We start from the raw sequence: 23499 nt of genomic DNA on the forward strand, positions 1-23499 counted from the left end.
TGCCACACCAAGACATCTGGTAAGAAAGAAAACTCCAGAAATACTGACTGACAAGCTTGATAGTGACTATTCCAAATATACAAATCCTCTTGAATATTCAGACCATCTCAGACACATTGATCAACACTCTCCATTGACCTTTTTGGGGAAGTGGGAGACACTTTAATTACTCTGTTAACTCCAAAGACTATTTTTAGTGTAAATAAAAATGCTTGGGTTTGTTTCCCTAAGGTTAATTGGGTATATGTGAAGATACCCAATTGTCATATGAAAACCAAGGTAATTTAAAATTAATTTTAATTTAATTTTTATATAGATACAAATTTATTTTATTCCACATGGCTTTAACATGTTATTTCTTTTTTCTCTTTTTAATATTTTTCAGCTTTATTAAGATATAATTAGCAAATAAAATTGTAACATATTTAAGTTGTACATTGTGGTGATTTGATATAGGTATACACTGTGAAAGGATTCCCCAAATCTAGTTAGTAAAAATTCCACATATTTATCTCTTTTTTTGGTAAGAACATTTAAGTTCTACTTTATTATCAAATTTCAATTATTGTAATATAGTGCTATCAACTATAGTCATCATATTTTAAATTAGATCCTCAGACCTTATTCATCTTACAGCTGAAAGTTTGTATCTTTACCCCTCCCTATTTCTCCCACCCTCTAACCCCTGGCAACCACTTTTCTACTCTCTGTTTCTGTGAGTTTGACTTTTTTTCTTAGATTCTGCATTTAAATAGTACCATGCAGTGTTTGCCTTTCTCTCTCTGGCTTGTTTTACTTATTTTAAATATCGTCATTGATACTTTGTTAGTTATTATTTATGAGAATAATATGTGTTTCTAAGTATTTATTTAGTTAACATTATTATTATTATTATTAATTTATTTATTTTTAAAAACTATGTGTCCCAACCCTGGAGGATTTTTTTTTTTTTTTTTTTTTTTTTTTTTTTTTTTTTGCGGTACGCGGGCCTCTCACTGCTGTGGCCTCTCCCGTTGTGGAGCACAGGCTCTGGACGCACAGGCCCAGCGGCCATGGCTCACGGGCGCAGCCGCTCTGCGGCGTGTGGGATCTTCCCGAACCGGGGCACGAACCCGCATCCCCTGCATGGGCAGGCGGACTCTCAACCACTGCGCCCCCAGGAAGCTCTAGTTAACATTATTTTGATTAGCATTAGAATTTGTTTTAAGAGTAACAGAAATAAGTATCAATTTTTCTAAAGTTAATACAACACATAAAGTATAAATAACTTTTGTATGTGCTTTGTATTGACAAACTATATCTGTCACAGAGTTATACCTTCAGCAGAATATGCTGTTAATTTTCAAAGTTTTCTTTGGTCATGGTAAACCATATGTTCTTCACTAAAGTTTTGACCATTAGATTCATCAAAAGTATAAATGAAAGTAACATTATTTTTCATTTTCTTTACATTGACATAAAATCATTAAATTATGATGATTTTATTAAGAACTTTAAGGTCTTCTAGAGCAAGGTACATTGTATTGGATGTTGCTAATTGTTTTTAAATATTTTATCTTTTATACAGGGATATATATCTGAGTTTTGGACCCCAGTTTAAGTTTCACAAATGTCACCTCACTTACAAGCAACTTCCAATATTGTTTTTAAAGTTACACAGTGGGTGTGCATATGCTGTAGTGTATAAAAATGTGCCTATTTTGTGAGTAGAAATAAAGAAGATGCACTTGCTCACCTATGAAATAACTAAATAGTTATAGCTTAATGTAAATTTTGATGTAAACGTTTGATAATAATTTATGTAAATAGTTGAATAGATTAATTTTTAATAATATCAGTTTTTTTCTTCCCATAAAAATAACTAAAATTCAGTTTAAACTATGAGGAAGTTAGTCCAAGAGTTAAATGTTCCAGAGGCCCAGTTTTAGGGAAGGGAGGTTCATATTTTTGTGAGTTTTAATTCCAGGGGCCTTCTACCAGAGTCTTAATGTGAAGATCTGAGAAAAATCCTTTCTTATTTCCAGTAGGAGAAGGGAAAAAGATGAAATTCTTTTGAAATACCCTCAGGGTTCTCTGTTCTCTTTAATAACACCTAACCTCAAGGGATCTATTACACTGTCGTACCAGAATGTAACCTATTGGAATTTTATCAAAACTTAATCCATCTGAGAGAAAGGAAACAGCCAACTCAGGCTCACTAAAAGATTGACCATTGGGGTGCATGTATCCTTTTGGGCTGTTTTTCTCTGGAAATATTCCCACTGTTTACAATAGCCAAGACATGGAAGCAACCTAAATGTCCTGTGACAAAGGAATGGATAAAGAAGATATGGTACATATATACAATGGAATATTACTCAGCCATTAAAAAGAATGAAATAATGCCATTTGTAGCAACATGGATGGACCTAGAGATTGTCATACTAGTGAAGTAAGTCAGACAGAGAAAGAGAAATATTGTATGATATCCCTTATATGTGGAACCTAAAAAGAAATGATACAAATGAACTTATTTACAAAACAGAAACAGACTCACAGACTTGGAGAACGAACTTATGGTTACCAGGGGGAAAGGGTGGGGGAAACGGATAGTTAGGGAGTTTGGGAGTGACATGTACACACTGCTATATTTAAAATGGGTAACAAACAAGGATCTGCTGTATAGCACAGGGATCTCTGCTTAATGTTATGTGGCAGCCTGGATAGGAGGGGAGTTTGGGGGAGAAAGTATACATGTATATGTATAACTGAGTTGCTCTGCTGTGCACCTGAAATTATCACAACATTGTTAATTGGCTATACTCCAATATAAAATAAAAAGTTTTAAAAAAAGCACTGTGACCTAATCATAGGACACTATACAGTGCTTCCACAAACCCACCTCTACCACCACATCAATAATTCTCCTGTATAATACAAGAGAATTATACTAAAAGAACTGAAAGACTCCAGTGCTTTTTAAAGAGTGTTTAGGGATAACCAGATAAAACACAGGGGGCACAAATAAGAAGACCAGAGCAAAGTTTAGCCTCTGACATCACAGCTTTAGCAAAACATAAACAAAGTCTAACTTCTAGCCAGACAACCATAAAGCCTCAGGTTCTTTTTGCCTGATACATCATGTATGGCTTTCAACAAAAAATTGCAAGGCTTGCTAAAGGAGTAAAATATATAGTCTGAAGAAACAGATCAAGCATCGGAACCAGACTCAGATATGGCATATATTTTGAAATTTTCAAACTGGGAATTTGAAATAACTTTGCTAAGGACTGTAATGGGAAAATTAATATGTTAAATATAGCATGTTAAAGGCTCTAATAGGAAAAGTAGACAACATGCAAAAACAGATAGAAATATAAGCAAAGATGTAGAAACTCTAAGAAACAAAAGGAAATGCTAGAATTCAAAAACACTCTAACAGAAATGAATGACTTTGATGAGCTCATCAGTAGACCACACACAGTTGAGAAAATAATCAGTGAGTTTGAAGATATGTCAATAAAAACTTCCAAAACTAAAATGCAAAGAGAAAAAAAAAACAACTATGAAACAGAATATCCAAGAACTGTAGGCCAATTGCAAAGAGTGTAGTCTTATGTGTAATGGACATACCAGAAGGAGAAGAATGGAAAAAAGAAACAGAGAAAATAATTGAGGTAATAATAGTGGCTGAGAATTTTCCAAAACTAATGAGAGACACCAAACTGCAGATCCAGAATTCTCAGATAACACTAAACAGGATAAATACCAAAAATTATTTAGGTGTATTATATTTACACTGAAGAAAATCAAAGGCAAAGAGAAAATCTTGAAATAATCCAGGGGGAAGAGGGAAACACCATGCCTATAGAGGAGCAAGATGAGAATTACATCAAACTTATCTTCTGAAATATTTCCTCTATGCAAGCAAGAAGAGTGGAGTAAATATTTAAAGTGTTGAAAGAAAAAAAGCAAGAAAACACCAAGCTAAAATTCTGTTTAGAGTGAAATTACTCCTCAAACATGAAGGAAAAATAAAGACCCTCTCAGACAAGAAAAATAGACTTTACCACAAATAGGCTTACCTTGTAAGAAAGGTTAAAGAAGTTATTCAAAGAGAAGGAAAACTATATAGGTCAGAAACTTGGATCTACATAAAGAAAGGAAGAATATTGGGGACGGAATAAACAAAGGTAATATATAAAATTTTCTTTTCTTAATTTAACAATTTGTTCAAAACAATAGCAATGATGTATTTGGTGGTTATAGCTTGTGGATAATTGAAATAAACGATAGTCATATGAAAAGCAAATGGAGAGAGGAATTGGAGATACTCTGTTATAAGGTACTTTTATAAGGTACTCTTATAAGGTACCTATAAATCTGTAGTGTTATTTAGAAGGGGATTCGTATTACTCATATATTTAAAACTCAAAGGCAATCACTAAGCACCTTAAAGGAAGCGTAACTGATATGCTAAGAGAAGAAAGAATATTGAATCATATAAATTTCTCAAAACCAAAGAAAGTAGAAAGAGTGGGAGATAAAAAAGAAACAAAGAACAAAGACAACACATAGAAAACAGTTAAAGTATAGGAGATATAATAGCAACTATTAATAATCGCTTTAAATGTGAATAGTCTAAATAAAACAATTAAAAGACAGAGAATCTCAGAGCAGAAAAAAGAAAAAGACTCATCTATATGTTGTCTAGAAGAAACCCACTTTAAATATAAAGACAGAGAAATATATGCCAGACTACCATTCTTCAAAAGAAAATGGGAATAGCTATATTACTTTCAGGCAGAGCTGACTTCAGAGCAATAAGAATTATAAAAAGATGCATGACATAAAGGTAAAAGGATCAATTTTTCAAGAAGACATAACATTCCTTAATATCTATGTGCCTAATAACAGAGTGTCAAAATATGTGAGGCAAAACTGATAGGATTGCAGAGAGAACTAGATAAATCTACTATTACATTTGGAGAGTTCAACACTCCTCTATCAGTAGTGGACACATACAGGAGGCAGAAAATCAGTAAGAATGTGGCTGAACTAAACGGAACAATCAGTCAACTGGATCTAATTGACATTTATAGAATACTTCATCAAACAACAGCAGAATACACCTTCTTCTCAAGCTCACATGGTACATTCACCAAGGTACATGACATTCTGGGCCATAAAACTCACCTTAATACATTTGAAAGTACAGACATCATATAAAGTATGCTCTCAGACCACAGTGGAATTAAACTAGAAATCAATAACAGAAGGACACCTGGAAAATTCCAAAATATTTGCAGACTTTGAGACTTCTCAATAATATGTAGATCAATAAAAGGTTTCAAGAGAAATTTTAAAATAGTTTAAAATAAATGAAAATGAAACCACAACCTATCAATGTATGTGGGATGCATCAAAAACAGTACAGTGAAATTAATAGCATTCAAAGCATATATTAGAAGAGATCTAAAATTAATAATCTATGCTTCTGCCCTCAGAAACTAGGAAATAAGAGCAAATTCATTCCAAAGTAAGCAAAAGAAAAAAGATAATAAAAATCAGAACAGAAATCAATATAATTGAAATGAAGAAAAAAATAGAGAAAATCTAAGAAATCAAAATCTGATTCTTTGAAAAGATTGATAAACCCCTACTCGGACTAACCAAGAAAAAAAGAGAGAAGACAAAAATTACTAATATCGAAAATAAAAGAGGGACTATTGCTACTGAATCCATGAACATTTAATTAAGGAATATTATGAACAACTATATGCTCACAAATTTGGTAACAGATGAAATGAATCAATTTGTTGAAAGACACAATCTATCAAAACTCATGCAAGGAGAAGCAGATAATCTGAATAAACTTTAAAGATATTGAATCAAATAAATAACATTCCAAAACAGAAAGCACAATGTCCAGATGTTCTCACTGGTCAATGGATTTCTTGTATACCAGCAATGAACAATTGGAATCTGAAGTTTAAAGCACAACACCATTTACATTAGCATCAAAAAATGCTTAGGTAAAAATCTAACAAAATGTATATGAGGTCTATATGAGGAAAACTATAAAACCTGATGAAAGAAATCAAAGCTCTAAATAAAGGCAGAGATAGTCTATATTCATAGATAGGAAGATGCAATATTATTAAAATGTCAGTTCTTCCCAAATTGATCTATAGAATTAATGCAATCCCAACCAAAAATCTCAGCAAGTTACTTTGTGGAAATTGGCGAACAAACTCTAAAGTTTATAAAGAAAGTCAAAAAGACCCAGAATAGCCAATGTAATATTAAAGAAGAGCAAAATCAGAGGACTGACACTACCTACTTCAAGACTGGTTATAAAGCTACAGTAGTCACAATAGTGTGATATTAGTGAAAGAATAGGCACATAGATCAATGAAACATAATAGAGTCAGAAATAGACCCACATGAATATAGTCAATCAGTCTTTCACGAGGGGCAAAGGCAATCCAATAGAGACAGAATAAATAGCTTTTTCAAAAAGTGATGCTGGAACAACTTGCCACATACAAAAAAAAAAAAAGTGTATTTAGATATTGACCTTATACTTCTACAAAAAATAACCAAAATGGACCATACACCTAAAGTGAAATATGAAACTATAAAACTTTAAGAAGATAACAGAGAAGAAAATCTATGTGACCTCAGGATTGACAATGATTTTTTAGACTAAAACAAAAAGCCTGATCCATGAAAGAAAAAATTCATAAGTTGAACTTCATTAAAATTAAACACTTCTGCTCTGCAAAATTTTCTCTTAAGGGAATGAAAAGACAAGTCACAGACTGGGAGAAAGTTTTGCAAAATACATAGCTAATAGAAGAACAGTATTCAAAATATACAAGAACACTCAAAATACAAAAATAAGAAAAAAAAAAAGGAGGCTAAAGCTTTGAACCGACACCTCCCTAAAAATATATATATATATATATGTATATACATATGTCAAACAAACATAGAAAGAGATGTCAATAACATGTCATTAAGAAATTGCATATTAAAATAATAATGATATACCACTGCACACCTATTAGAAATGCCAAAATCCAAAATACTGACAACACAAAATACTGGTGGAGATGTGGAGAAACAGGTACCATCATTCATTGTTGGTTGGAGTACAAAATTGTGCAGCAGTTTTTTAAAAAGCTAACCATATTCTTACCATGTAATACAACAATTGTGCTCCGAGGTCTTTAACCAAATGTACTGAAAACTTATGCGCACACAATATCCTGCACATAAATATTTATAGAAACTTTATTCATAATTTCCAAAAAATAGAAGCAACCAAGATGCCCTTCAATAGTTGAATGGATAAACAAACAGTGGCATGTACATCCATAAAATAAAATATTGTTCAGCAATTAGAAAAAACAACTATCAAGTTACAGGAAAGTATGGAAGAACTTTAAATGCACATTACTAGGTGAATGAAACCAATCTGAAAAGGCTACACATTGTAAGATTCCAGCTATATGACATTCTGAAAAAGTAAAAACTACAGAGACTAAAAAAATTAATTTTTAAAGGTTTACTCGTGGAAATAACTATGTGGAAGACAGGGAATTTTCAGGGTAGTGAAAATATTTTGTATAGTATTAGAATGGGGTATGTGTATAACTTTATACATTTGGCAAAATCCATAGAACCAAAGAACAAAAGGAGTGTATCCTAATGTAAACAATGGAATTCTGTTAAAAATAATGTATCAACGTTTGTTCATCTGTTGTATCAAATGTTTCTCACTGATGCAAACTGTTAATAATAGGGAAAATGGGGGGTGGGTAGGCAGAGGGAAGTTTATGGGAAGTCTCTGTACTTCATGCTCAATTTTCCTATAAAACTTAAACTGCTCTAAAATAAATTCAATAATTAAAAATTATATTAAGCTAAAAATATTAGGAACTACATTATAAGCATCAAATGTTAAGGGAAAATAGTATTGTATCCAATGAAATAGAAGCCATGCAAAACCTCTGCACATGTTCAGTGCCCTTTCTGTGATATTTACCTTGATAGGTTTTGTGTGTTTTTTTCAAATACTTTCCTCTCATTAAATAAAAGGTCAAGCAGAATTTAGCCCATATTTATTATTCTTTTAAAAATCCTGTACTGGAAAAGATTCTATTAATCCGTTCTTTACAGGTGCCCTTCTAGGGGGCCATTCTTTACCTAGCAGAGTCTGCATCTGCTCTGCCTGGTCTAAACTGAGATGGGAAAGATTTACAGAGCTGGCACAGCTCAGCTCTGTGTTTGCCGAGCATGCTCTAGTGAAGTGAATTAACTCAATCTGGGTAAAGGAGAAAAAAGTATCACAGAAGATTTTTAGACCACTTAAGCACCAGCCAACAATCTTATTGCTACCACATTCACAGTGACGAAAGGATTCAATTTCATCTGCTTATATTTAAAAGGTTATATTAAATAGGCTCCTCATTCATAGACAAAAAAGTGTTTGGGATTAGCAAATTAATGACGTTTGAAGAGTTATTTAAATACTCCATTAAATTTTTAATAACAAATTTAATCATAGAAAAGTTTCATCTGTATAACTTCCAAATCTTCTCCCCAAATATTAATAAAAATGTGACGACAAAAACAAAAATACAAACTCAGATTTGAAAGCCAGAAAGCTTAGTGAAGGATATTGGCTTTGCAGTCAGACAAATAGTCTTCTAGAACTTGGAAAGCCACTAATGAGATCTGAGACCTTGTAAAGGTCAATTAATATTTGAGAGCCTTAGCCTCCTTGCCTTCTCATTTATAAAATGAGAATGTGAGTCCAGCTTATCAAGATCACTGCCAGTTCTACGGTTCTTTTAAGTTCACCACTCTATTCAGTGTATTGGTACAAATGTGCTTTTTGAAATTATTAATGCATTTGAACAGGAATGATTTCACCAAAAATAAAAATAAATACATATGTATACAAAATGACATACTTCATTAAATATCAAACTCAGGAAACACATTTATGTGGAAATGAATCAATTTAAACAATCAATTCTCTAAAATGACCTATCTCAAAATATGCACATTGGTTTTCTCATTAGCATCAAGTTGTCAGCTCTTCCACTTGACAAGATGCACAGTTTGATGGCCAGCAGGGAAATGGAACAGTTTTATGATATTCAACCCAAATAATTAAAGACAGAATGCTCGTGAGCATATGATAGAAATACCAACTTGGCAGTTATTAACCATGCCATACATATTACAGTTGATATAGGCTCTCCAAGGCTTCGTAGAATGTAGACCTGGGGGAAGGCAGGGTCAATCACTTCGCTAAATCTGTTCTGTATCTGTGGTATCCATGCCAGTTGACTTTAATAACCACTTATAAGCTTCTTAACTATTCCTATAACCAGAACCCATACCACATTCACTGAATCAAAATCTCCCAGGATGGGTGGAGCTTAACAATGTCTATTGTTCAAAGACTCCCAGGTGCACTGATGTTTACGGTCCATTTCATATATGCTATGTTAGATACTCAGTAAAGTCCCAAGACCATAGCTTTCTAACTCTCTTCTGTTGTCTGTGTAACCTGTGCTATTTCACTCTTACTTCATCATGTCTAAAAAATTACTTCACTTTGTTAATGTCCCACCTAATCAAGGATCAGCACAAAATCTCTTATTTTAGTTTCATCAGCACAGTAAGAACAGAGAAATACATTTTATGACGACTTACATACCTTATAGTGTCAATATTTTCAACAACAGAATAATAGTAATAGCAACCATTTATATAATTATTATATAAGTGCTGTTCTAACTGCTTTAAGAATATTATTAACTCTTTATAACAACACAACGGGGTAGGTAATATTATTTCTCATTCTACAAACGGTTTAGAGAAGAAAAAAGGCTTAGAGAAGCTAAGTAATATGTCCATGGTTGCACCTCTAGGTGAGTGTTAGAACTGGGATTTGAACTCAGGATATTGAACTCTTAATTTATACCCTATATGGTTACTTTATTTCACTCTTTTAGAATGTTTTTAGAATGGTTCCATAGCAGATCTCCAGTGCACGTACACAGCAGGACATGATGGTGTATTCCATAATTCTTGATAGCTCATCATTCTATCTCTGGCTCAGTAGGTGAAAAAAGGGATTTGTGGACAGGTACCAAGATACTGCCACTAATATGGTAGGCTGTTCATTACTCAACATGCAGCCTTGTCAAAGTCTGGCATAGTCTGAAAGGACACATGTTGGCATGGGTCTCAGACTGCCTTTGTGTGTCTGCTAGTCTGAGAGCTGTCCGATTGGACCAGGGAATGAATCTGAGGAGTGTGCCAACACAGCTTGACTCTTATTTCAAACACCCATCAATACTTGGCAAGTGCTCCAAGACTGCAACAATTAAGTGACCACAGAATCATTTTTACTTCTCAAAAGGAAATCATAAATGCAGAAAGAGGTATGATAATTGGATGAAAGGGTTTTAAAATTAAATCATTTATAATACATTGTTAAAACAAAGTCATTCTGTATCTTCCACATAAACCTAGAGACTAATATTACTTCTTTACTTTGTTGTATCTCCTCTTCTCACTAGAACATCTGCTCATATTTTTATAAATATGCTGACAGACTGATATATTGGCCAGTCACAACCATGTTAAAATTTAGTTTTTTAATGTTCAACCATTTTATTTATTTATTTTATTATGTGCATAGTGACACAAGTTTAATTCAAACGTACAAATAGAATCCTTTGAAAATCATAAATACTCTTTATATTTTGGAACAACCTTTTTTTCTAGGTTGTTTCCCTTTCTTTCTTCCTACTCAATAGTACCTTATGGAAGTCCCTCTAATCAACCAGTATATTGCTAACTCATTATATCTGTGGCCTTGTAATATTCCACAGTGTCACCAGGCTATTTATGCTTTTGATGGTCTTTCATATTCTTTATCAAAATTGCTACTATAACAACGCAACAAAAATCTTTTGAGAGGTTAACTTAAAACTGTGGTTCTAATCAGAGGCATTTTTGTCCTTCAGAGGACCTTGAACAACATCCAGAGACAATTTAAGTTGTCACACTGAGGAGGGTGGGTGCAGGCCAGGGATGCTGTAAATATCCTACAGTGCACAGGACACATTCTCCTACAAAGGTCTGGCCAGAACATCAACTGTGCCAAGACTGAGAAGCTCTCATTTAAAAAATATCTGTATTTTTAATATTTATAGCTGTCTTCAGAATATTCCCCCAATGATATAACACTTCATGATTCTGCCAAAAATATTAAAGAGTAATCCTTTTGTTACTTTTTTCAAAGTTCCAATCCTAATCTGTGTGACAGCTCTTTTAAGTTTTTTGCCAGGGTGTGAATGAGATTTCTTTTTGTTTTCCTAAATTGCTACTAAGTTTGAGCAAAATTCTTACTTGAACACCATTTTAATTTGCCTATTATTATTATATGCCTGTATACTACATGCCTGTTTTTCTACAATTATCATTTCAAATGATTTTTACAGATCATTGTTTTCAATTGCCTTTTGATGGGATATTTTTGGCCACTAAAATGTTGTATATTTCATTTAGTTAAATATGTTGATGAGATATTTTTGACTACTAAAATGTATATTTCATTTAGTCAAATATGTCTATCTTCTTACTTCTGAGTTTCATGTCTTAATTAATATATTTCCCACTTGTAGATTATTTTTCTTTTGACAGTTATATATAGTATAACTCATATCCCAATATGAAATAGAGAACATTTCTATTAACCAAAATAGTCCTTTAACAAATAATTTTTCCATTCTGTGGCTTATATTTTCATTTCTTAATAGTGTCTTTTGATTAGCAGATATTTTAAGTTTTGGTTAACTCTAATTTATCACTTTTCTTCTTTCAAATTCAGTGCTTTTTGCTTCCTGCCTAAAAACATATTTGCTTGCATTAATGGTATCAAAATATTTTACCACATTTTCTTCTAAAAGATTTGTGATTCTAGTATTTATGTTTAGGCCTGTGATCCATGTGAAATTATTTTTTGTATACAGAGTGTGGTAGAATTTGAGGTTTGATTTGCCCTGTACAAAGTTTTGGTTACTCTAAGAACAATTTGTTAAAAACAACTTTTCTTTCTTCATTGAATTGACTTTGAATCTTGATTGGCTACTGATCGATCATAAACATGTGACAGTTTATTTCTGGATTCTCTATTCTATTGGTGTATTTGCTCTATTTTGTACACTACCACCATAATGTTCTGATTACTACAGTTTTATGATAAGCCCTGAAATCAGAAAGTTTAGATCCTAAAACTATTCATATTTTTCAAAATTGTTATGGTTATTCTAGATCCTTTGCATTTCCACACAGATTTTAAAATCAGCTTGTCAGTTTTGTCCACAGAACTATCTGGGGTTTGGATTCCAATTGTATTAAATCTGTAGATTAAATGTGTAGATAAAGTCTAACACAATGGACAAACTAACAATGGTAAGTCTTCCAATTTATAAAAATGTTATGTCTCCATTTCTTTAGATCTTAACGAAATTTTCTCAGCAATGCTTTGTATGTTTCATTGTGGAAGACTTACACATATCTCATTAGGGTTACTCTTAAGAACTTGATGATTTATTATTCCATTGTAAATTGTATTGTTTTAAATTTTCACTTTCCAGTTGCTTGCTGGAAATACAATTGATTTTTAAATTGATTTCATTAAATTTTTAAATGTTCAACTATCCTAAAAGATTATTGCCTGGTTTTAATATTATTTTTAGGAATATAGCACACTTATTTTAATTTAACCACTACTTTCAGGGGCTTCCTTTTCCAGAAATGTCACAAAGTACATATCATGAAAAAATAATTATTTGTATAGAAATTTTGCAAAAATTATACCAAGTATATTTTAAAATGCACACCAGACCCAACAAGAAAGTAAGGAATGTTTAAGATAACCAATTTACCCCAGTTTGCCCAAGGATGTCTCAGATTTAAAACTGAAATTCCCATATTTGGGGAAGTACTTCAGTTCTGGGTAACTGCCACAGTGGTATATTAAGTTTCTATTGCTGTGTTACATATTACCACATATTTAACAGCTTAAAACTATACACATATTTATTATCTCTCAATTTTCTTGGGTCATGATGGAGAACTCACAGCCTGCAATCAAAATGTTATCTGGGCTACTTTTTCAGCTGGAGGCTCAGATTGGTGAAGAATGTGCTTCCAAACTTATTCTAGTGGTTGGCTGAATTCATCTCCTTACTGCTAAAGTCTTTCAGCAGATACGTGCCATGTGGATTTCTCTACAGGTCCTTTCACAACAAAGCATCTCACTTCCTCTAAGCCATCAAGGAGAGAGTCTTGAGAGTTTTTTGTTTGTTTGTTTTGCGGTACGCGGGCCTCTCACTGTTGTGGCCTCTCCCGTTGCGGAGCACAGGCTCCGGATGCGCAGGCTCAGTGGCCATGGCTCACGGGCGCAGCCGCTCCGCGGCATGTGGCATGTGGGATCTTCCCGGACTGGAGCACGAACCCGTGTCCCCTGCATCGGTAGGACTCTCAACCACTGAGCTACCAGGGAAGCCCTTGAGAGTTTTGTGTATGCTGTGGATATAGTCAGATCTAGATCAAGAACTATGATCTTATTTCCTTTGAAGTATAAAGTAACTTAATCATGGGAGTAAAATACCATCATCTTTGAGGTATTCTGTTAGAAGAAAGTCACATGCCTCATTCACACTCAAGCAAAGGATATTATACAGGGTGTGGACATCAATGGCCATGTTCTAAGGTCTATCTGTAACAGCCCAACTTTTGACCCCCATGACTCATGTGCCTTCCAATTCAAAATACATTTACTCCTCTCCCCAAATTCCCCAGAGTCTCATCCTGTTATACTGTCACTTCAAAGTCCCAAAATACCGTCATTTAAATTAAGTTCATGTGTAGATGAGACTCCAGTGTGTAGTCCATTAAGTACAGCTACTACTGCAGTATTCCTTTTCATCTGTGGATCTGTGCAAGTAGAGACAAAATATCTGCCACAAATGTTCCCTGCATTTAATAGTGGGACAAGCATAGGAGAGCAGTTATATACATTCCTGCTCAAAAAGGGAGAAAATGGAAAGTACAAAAGAATCACTGGTTCATGGCAATACTTTAGTCTATCTCCTTAATTCTGCCTGCCTGCTGCTATTACACCCTGGTTTGTCCTGAACTTTTTGGCCAGAATTGCTTCTTGAATTTTAGCTATGCTCATATTCTAATACTAATTCTGGATGCTCTACTTAAGTGACAGTGGTTTTGCTGTTGTTATTGTCAGTAGTTTTCTTTTTGTTATTGCTTTGTTATTTTTAATGTATCACCAGAAGTTCTCCACAGAACACACAGCATTTTAAGACAAGAAAACATATCTGAGAAAAAGTTTATAAGAGAAATATAAAACTTAAATAATGTTGGCTAACTGCTCTACCAACCCGTCCAATTTGACTTTGATCTTATTGGCAAAGACATAAAATACATACCTCCTGGTTATTAAAATAGCTTGACCTCCTTGGATAAAGCAGTTCTAAGTTAAATTTGCATTTTATTTATTCTTCATAAAATATAGTGAATAAAAATATATAAAATCATATATAATGTACATTATAATATATAGTTTATACATATATAAAATCTAAGTGTATAGCTCTATCAATTATGCTAAATTGTTCACATAAATTTAACATTTACAGATTCAGCTCATGATTTCTGAAACATAAATCTCTGGGATTTTTAAATTGAAGTAGAGTTGACTTACAATATTATATGAGTTTTAGGTGTATACCATGGCAACTTGATATTTTTATAGATTACGTACCATACAAAATTATTATAATATTATTGACAATATTTTATGTGCTGTACTTTACATCTCTGAGGCATACTTATTTTATAACTGATAGTTTGCACCTCTTAATTCCCTTCATCTATTTTGTCCATCCTCTCACCACCTCCCCTCTGCCAAACACTAGTTTGTTCTCTGTATCTGTGAGTCTATTTCTGTTTTGTTATATTTATTCATTTATTTTGTTTTTTAGATTTTACATAGATGTGAAAATATACAGCATTTGTCTTTTTCTGCCTGCCTTATTTAACTTAGCATAATCTTCTCTAGGTCCATTCATGTTTTCACAAATGACAAAATTTAATTCCTTTTTATGGCTGAGTAATATTACATATATATATATATATATATAAACACACACACACACACACATACATACCTGTGTGTATATATATACCACATCTTCCTTATCCATTCACTTGTTGATAGACACTTAGGTAGCTTCCATATCTTAGTTATTGCTAATAATTCTGCAATGAATATTGAGGTTCACATACCTTTTCAAATTTGTGTTTTCATTTTCTTTAGATAAATATCCAAGAGTGGAATTGCTGAACCGTCTGATACTTTTATTTTTAATTTTTTGAAGAACCTCAATACTATTTTCCATACTGGCTGTACCAATTTACATTCTTTCAAAAGTTTACAAGGGTTCCCTTTTCTTCACATCCTTGCCAACACTTGTTATTCCTTGTCTTTTTGGTGATAGTCATTCTGACAGGTATGAGGTGATAGCTCATTGTTGTTTCGATTTGCATTTCCCTGATGATTAGTGATGTTGAACTTTGTTTCATGTGCCTGTTGGCCATCTATTTATCTTATTTGGGAAAATGTCTTTCATCTCCTCCTGCCCATTTTTAACTGAATTTTTTGTTTATTTATTTATTTGATATTGAGTTGTAGGAGTTCTTCATATATTTTGGATATTAACCCCTTATTGGAGATATAATTTGCAAATATCCTCTCATATTCAATAGTCTGCTGTTTTGTTTTGTTGATAGTTTCCTTGGCTATGAAAAAGGTTTCTAGTTTGATTTGGTCCCATTTATTTATTTTTGCTTTTGTTGCCTTTACCTGAAGAAACATTCAAAAAATATTGCTAATATCAAAGAGTATACTGCCTATTTTTTTTTTCTACAACTTTTATGGCTTCAGGTCTTACGTTTAAGTTTTTAATCCACTTTGAGTTTATTTTTGTATATAGTGTGAGAAAATGGTCTAGTTTTATTTTTTACATGTAGCTTATCCAGTTTCCCAATAGCACTTGTTGAAGAGGTGGTTTTTCCCCCATTTTATAGTCTTTTCTCTTTTGTTGTAGATTAATTGACTGTACGTGCATGGGTTTATCTCTGAGATCACCATTCTGCTCCACTGATCTGTGTATCTGTTTTTGTGTAGGTACCATACCATTCTGATTACCATAGCTTTGTAATATAATTTGAAGTCAGAGAGCATGATACCTTCAGCTTTCTTCTTTTTTTCTCAAGATTGCTTTGGCTATTCAGGGTCTTTTGTGGTTCCATACATATTTGAGGATTATTTGTTCTGGTGCTATGAAAAATGCCATGTGTATTTTAATAGGAATTGCACTGAATCTGTAGATTGCTTTGGGTAGTATATAGACATTTTAAAAATATTATTCATCCTCCCCATGAGCACAGTATATCTTTCCATTTTATGTGTCATCTTCAGTTTCTTTCATGAATGTGTTATAGATTTAAGAGCATACTCTTTCTCTTCCTTGGTCAAACTTATGCTGGATATTTTATTCTTTTTGTTATAATTGTAAATGGGACTTTGTTCTTGATTTCTCTGATAATTCATTATTAGTATTTAGAAACACAACAAATTTCTGTATATTAATTTTGTATCCCACAACTTTACTCATTAGTTGTAAAAGTTTTTTGATGTAGTCTTTAGGGTTTTCTATATATAGTATCATGTCATCTATAAATAGTGACTGTTTTACTTCTTGCTTTTTAATTTGGATTCATTTTATTTCTTTTTCTTGTCTTATTACTTTTTTCTAGGATTTCCAATACTATGTTGAATAGAAGTGGTGAGAGCAGTCATCCTTTTCTTATTCCTGATCTTAGAAGAAAAGCTTTCAGTTATTCACCATCAAGTATGATGTTAGCTGTGGGTTTGTCCTTATTTTTAAAAATAAATGACCTTATTATTTTTTAGGTATGTTCCCTACATACCCACTTTGTTGGGAATTGTTATCACAAATAAATGATGAATTTTGTCAAATGTTTTTCTGCATCTATTGATATGATCATGTGATTTTTTTATACTTTGTTTTGTTAATGTGGTGTATCATATTGATTGATTTGTGGATATTGAACCATTCTTGCATCCTTGGAATATATCCCACTTCATCATGATATATGATCCCTTTAATTTATTATTGAATTCAGTTTGTTAGTATTTTGTTGAGGATTTTTGCATTTATGCTCATTAGTGATATTGGCCTGTAATTATATTTGTGTGTGTTGTCTTTGCCTGGTTTTGGCATCACAGTAATGCTGGCCTTGTAGAATGAGTTTGGAAGCAGTCCCTTTTCTTTAAATTCTTGGAATCGTTTGAGAAGAATAGATAATAACTATTTAAAAAAATATATTTGGTAGACTTCCCCTGTTAAGTCTTATGGTCTTGGGCTTTTATTTGTTGGGACTTTTTTTGTTATTGATTCAATTTCATTACCAGTAATTATTATGTTCAGATTTTCCATTTATTCTTGATTCAGTCTTGGAAGATTATATGTTTCTAGGAATTTACCCATTTCTTCCAGGTTGTCCAATTTGTTGATGTTCATAGTATTATCTTATGATAACTATCTTCATATTTTAATATTCTTTTTGTTTTGCTGTTCTGATAGGGTGATTTCCACTATTCTGTCTTTCAGGTCACTTATGCACTCTTCTGTATCACCTAATCTGCTATTGAATCCTTGTAGTGAGTATATTCTTCATTTCAGTCATTGTATTCTTCAGCTCTATTTCTTTTGTATACTTTCTAGTTCTTTGTTGAGGTTCACATTTTATTCCTCTTCTTTTCCCAAGTTCAGTGAGAATTTTATGACTGTTACTTTGAATTCTTTATAGGATAAATTACTTATCTCCATTTGATTAGTTTTTTCCCTGAGGTTTCATCTTGTTCTTTAATTTGGACCATATTTCTCTGTCATATTATGTTGTTTTACTTTCTGTGTTGGTCTCTATGAGTTAGGCAAAACAGTTACTTCTCCCGGTCTTGAAAGTGTGTCCTTTTGTATAAGCAAATCAGGCTGTCTGTGCCTAGTGGCTGTGACAGGAGGACTGGAGTCAAAGTTGGCCTGGGTTGGGGCTTTTGCCAGGGTGGACTGGGGGCCACTGCCTTGGCAAGGCTGGCTGGTGCCACAGCCTGGTGCAGCTCACAGCTTCTCCCAGGATAGACTGAGGTCCACTGCCTTGGTGGATGGATCTGTAGTCAAATTCCACCCTGGCTTCTCCTGGGGCTTGCCAAGTGTTGCCACCTTGGTCAAGTGGGAGTCTGAGGCCAGAGCCTGGCACTGGCTTGAGGTGGTGTGTTGGGGCAGTCTTGGCAGCCTGGCTAAAGGGCCTGGAGTATTTTAATTTGCTACCTCTGCTCTGGAACTCAAAGGGAGTAAGTTTGTGTATGTGCCCTTTAACAGTGGAATCTTGGTTTCCTACAATCCTTCAGCTCTTCTGGTCTTGTGCCCTGTTGGTTTTTAAATCCATTAACGGGGTTCAACCACTTTGTGCCAACATCCAGGGCTGGGGTGCCTAATGTAGGACTCAAACTCCTTACCCCTTTTGCAAGGACCTTGGAGTTTGTGATATACCTTTCCATTTTTGGTTTGCCCTCCAGAGGTGTAGGTCCTGACTAGGTCATGTCTCTCTCCCTCCATTCCACCTTGATGGAATATTTTTTTCTTTATATACTTAGTTGCAGAGGAGCTATTGTGGTAGTCTTTAGGTCTTTCTCAAAGAGAGTGTTTCTATATGTAGTTGTAATTTTGGTTTTACTGTTGGAGACGATGAGCTCTGGGCCTTTCTACTCTGCCATCCTGATCCTGATTAATTTAAATTATATAGAATGATAAAGACAGAATTGGAACCCAGATCTTTTGATTCTGTTTTCAGTTAGGTCCTGTAAGATTCAATACTTGCTATAATTCATAAAGAATTCAGAATCTCTAAGAGCTACTCATGTGGCTACATACTACCTGGTCAACGAGTATAAGCAAGTATAGAAAGACCTACTTAGAGAGGGAAATTTAGAAATACAGTAAGTTCAATAGCTTTCCCAGATGGTCCCTTTTCCTTTTTTTCATAGAAATATGTATTGCTCAGACTGCTGATGCATTTAAAGGAGATAGATTATTCATTCTTCACTCACCAAATTGTGACTGGGGCTATTTTCTCAATAAGCCAAAATTCAAAAGGTTATTATTGATTGGATATATAAATTCTCTTGTGTTATAATAAAGTGGAAAGCAAAAATTTGTTAAGTTAAATAGTTATACAAATATATATATATACTAATGTGAATATATGATTTATAATCTTATCTGTGCCAATATTAGGCTTTGTGATATAGCTGTCCCTCTATGTTCTCATCTGAAAAATGAAAATAACAATATTATCCATTCCCATAGAGGTTAGTTGAGGATCAAATAAAATGATACATATAAAATTCTTGGTATAGTGTCTGGCATATGGTGAGCATTTGACATATTATACCTATTTTTATTACAGACCATATGTGATTGAGTTATAATTTTTGGTAATGTCTAATTATAACAGGGCATATGAGCAAGAACACTGACTAGTACAAATATATCCTACTTCCAATTCAAAATTTTAAAAATATAAAAATTGGAAAATATAGGCCATGTGGTTTCTTCCACCACTAGTGAAACCAATTGAATTCAATATAAAGTTACTTTTTTTCTTGATAACAGAAAGTCAAAGGTTAAGAATAGAAGAGTTGTAAAAATGGAATCCCACTTAATCTTATTCACATGAATACTAATGTTTAATTCTCCTTTCAAAGTTCAAGAAAGAAAACTTGCAATTAAAGACAGAGCAAGCCACATATTTAGGTAATATTTCTTTAAAAACCTAAAAAAAATATTTGACACAAGACCAATGATATCAGTGGCATATATGCTATTAACACATTTTCTGAAATCTGGTAGGTGTCATCAGTCCTGAATTAATTGCTAACTAAAAAGAATTAACTGAGCTTTATACTTTTTCTATTCCACTATATAGCTTTCTTTCATCTCATTTTAATGTCATTCTTCACTTTATGCCACTTTCAGTAGTATTCTAAAAATCTTCAAACAATAATCCTCTGTTTGGTCTGAGTTCTTACCATATTAGTTTTCACTGGATTGAGCGTCACCTTCAGATTTAATGTCGTCACTAGTCCCATTGACCTCATTCTTAGTATCACTTTCCTTCAACTCATTGAATCCCAAATGCACATTTTTAATTTAGTTTTCTTTTCTTTTCTTTTTTTTAAAAATCATCAGATATCTTCTTTTCTTTATCCTTGGGCTTTATATCTTGCTCTCTGTTCCAACTTTTACTTCTGTGCTTACATGACTTTCTATATTGGCTTGTTGATCTTCTTTAATCATGACTACAAGATCTATATTCATTTTTTCCCAACTATCCTGGTGGCTGCTTCTTCCACTATCTGCTTCATCTTCACTCTCCTCCACTTCATGATTTTTTGTGATTCTGAGATCGGCTGCATCTTCATTCATAAGTTCAGCTTATGTGCATATTTTGTAAGCAACTTATCTTTCTTATTTCTCCACCACAAGCCCTTTCTTTTTCTCTTTCTTCCTCTTATCTTCCTTTCTATACTCTTTCTTTATTTTTTCTCACCCATTCATTTTCTTTCTCCTTGTTCTTGCTTCCTTCTTTTCAATCACTCATTATGATCAGATTCTTAAGTTCCTTTTCTTTCATTCATTAAAAAAAATCCACAAGAGCTTTAATATTTTCAGAGTCCGTATGTTGTTTTCTTACAAAATGGTCATCTGTCCAGACTGAGCATCTTCTACTATCAAAAGAGCTCCACCCACTTCACAAACTTCCAATTGTTTAAACTGGGCAGCAAAGATTTAAATCATCAATGTTGTAGATATAAGCAACTCTTCTCTTCTTTTAACTGTATAATTTCACATTTCCTTAGGATTCCTTTATCTTGTTTTCAGATCCTAATTATTCAATCTGCTCCATGAGTACATCAATTATTTTTGTTAGAACCTGAATTTTTAATTTTTAAAAAAATTTTGCCCATAGGACCAGTTGCTTCAGAGGACCGCTGATTTTGAGAGAAGGCCAAACAAATATGGCCTTACCTAATTCTACATGACACTTCTACAAGTGAACTCTGTAAGTATTGCAAAAAAATCTCTTACAACCAACTTTCATAAAATGAGGACTCATACTATTTTTGTGGCTTCTCATCATAAATTTTTCTCACATGGACTTATAGATTACTTCCCTGAAAATCATTTTCTCTAGAGAAAAGTCTTCTGTCTGGGAAGAAAAAGAAATCTAGCTGTATCTTTCTGGCACCTCCAAATCCTGAGCCTGTCCTGAGTTCTACTCATCAAACACTCAATTCTCTTTAGTATCCCCATCTGCAGGCTCTTAGAGCAGGTGTTTCACTTGTTCATTGAGTTTACTGCTACTCCTCCATCCACTTATTATCTTTCAAAAATTTGTTGATATCTGAAATTATATCTCCTCTTCCACCTACAGCAAGATCAGAAAGAGTATTTGTGCACAATTCCACAGGTCAAAAACTACAGAGAAAATATTTACAAATTCTCTTGTGGTCCTACTGCACATAGTTGTGCTTATTTTCTGGGACCAGGTTTTGGTACCAGCCCATTAACTCAAACAACAATTGCATGGTTGAAATTATGATGCTTTCTTTGGGCGGTTGCTACTCCCTGTCCTGCTACCTGCCAAAGAAAATGTTGGCAATACAACTGCCAAGTTCTACATCCACCACTCAGGTAGAAAAACCTCCTCTACAGAGGAGTCCATAAGGCAAAATGGCTGCTAAGGGGGCACCTTCCCAGAATGTGTGCATGTGGGACATACCCAGGCCTGGCCTACAGTACTTTTTATTATTGATTTTAATATGGCTTTACAGTCTTTCCTTGGTTTTGTCCTATGTAGTTTTAAACAGATGTTCTTGTCAATTGGACATACAGGATCAATACAATTTTATCTCCTATTCCATCTACTACTATAAATTGACTATTATACTGAAAAACTTGTAATTATATATTCTAGGCTTCAATATATTCTTTCATTGTGTCCAAACATCCTTATACCTAAAATTTCAGGAATATTCAAAATATCTATACATGAGAAGATTTTACAAATAACAATTATCTTTCATTAAAAATAGTTTCTTAATTTTTACATAATAGTTTAAGATATAAATCACATATCATACAATTTACCTACTTAAAGAGTACAAATAAATGTTTTTCTTTGTATTCAAAGTTGTTCAAATATCACCATATTCAGGTTTTGAAAATTTTTATCACCCTCAAAAGAAACCCTGTACCCATTAGCAATCATTCCCCATTCTCCTCAAACCCCCAGATCTAGGTAATCACTATTCTGTTTCTTACTTTTAGACACTTGGAACTACTGATAAAATTCCCTCTTTAAAAAAAAATTTTAATCTTGAAGGATATTGCATCATAGGTATTTTCACCTATTACCTCAGGGAATACATTCCTTCTCATTTTCTTTTTTTTTTTTTTTTTTTTTTGCGGTATGCAGGCCTCTCACTGTTGTAGCCTCTCCCGTTGCGGAGCACAGGCTCCGGACGCGCAGGCTCAGCAGCCATGGCTCACGGGCCCAGCCACTCCGCGGCATGTGGGATCTTCCCTGACCGGGGCACGAACCCGTGTCCCATGCATTGGCAGGCAGACTCTCAACCACTGCGCCACCAGGGAAGCCCTCATTTTCTTTGTTACTCCTGTTTTCTTTGTTAAATTTACTTTTCTCTCTCCAGTTACAGATGCATGGTTGACATGCCTGACACCTGTGCTCCTGATCACACTTCTAGGGAAGATGGAATCAGCACACTTAATTCTCCTTAGTTTCCTTAATTACTGCATTGGCTTTTTTATACTACAGAAGTTGTCACTCAAATATAGGGCTTTACTACCTGATAACTGTCTAGAGTAATGCAAGGTGTTTTAAAAAGTTGATCCTTTGACTTTAGTTCTATCAAAACAAAACAAAGCAAAACAAACAAACAAACAAAACCTCTGATTATATTTCCTCAATTAAATGAAGACTTTATCTAAATGACTTGAGTCCCTCTCCATTGTACACTGCAACTTCAGCCTTCAAAGCACTTCTTTTAAATGTATATCTACTCAAAAACGCATGATGTTCAAACGGTAAATCTATACACTCCACAACTAAATCCCAAATAGCTTTTTGTACTTGACTCAACCTAAGGTGGTCCTTAATGAGATCTCATATCCTAATATAACCTTTTTCCCTTCAGTGCAGGTGGAATCTGTGATTTACTTTTAACCAGTAGAA

The sequence above is a fragment of the Orcinus orca genome, chromosome 18, assembly GCF_937001465.1.
Source record: "Orcinus orca chromosome 18, mOrcOrc1.1, whole genome shotgun sequence".
Classification (NCBI taxonomy): Eukaryota; Metazoa; Chordata; class Mammalia; order Artiodactyla; family Delphinidae; genus Orcinus; species Orcinus orca.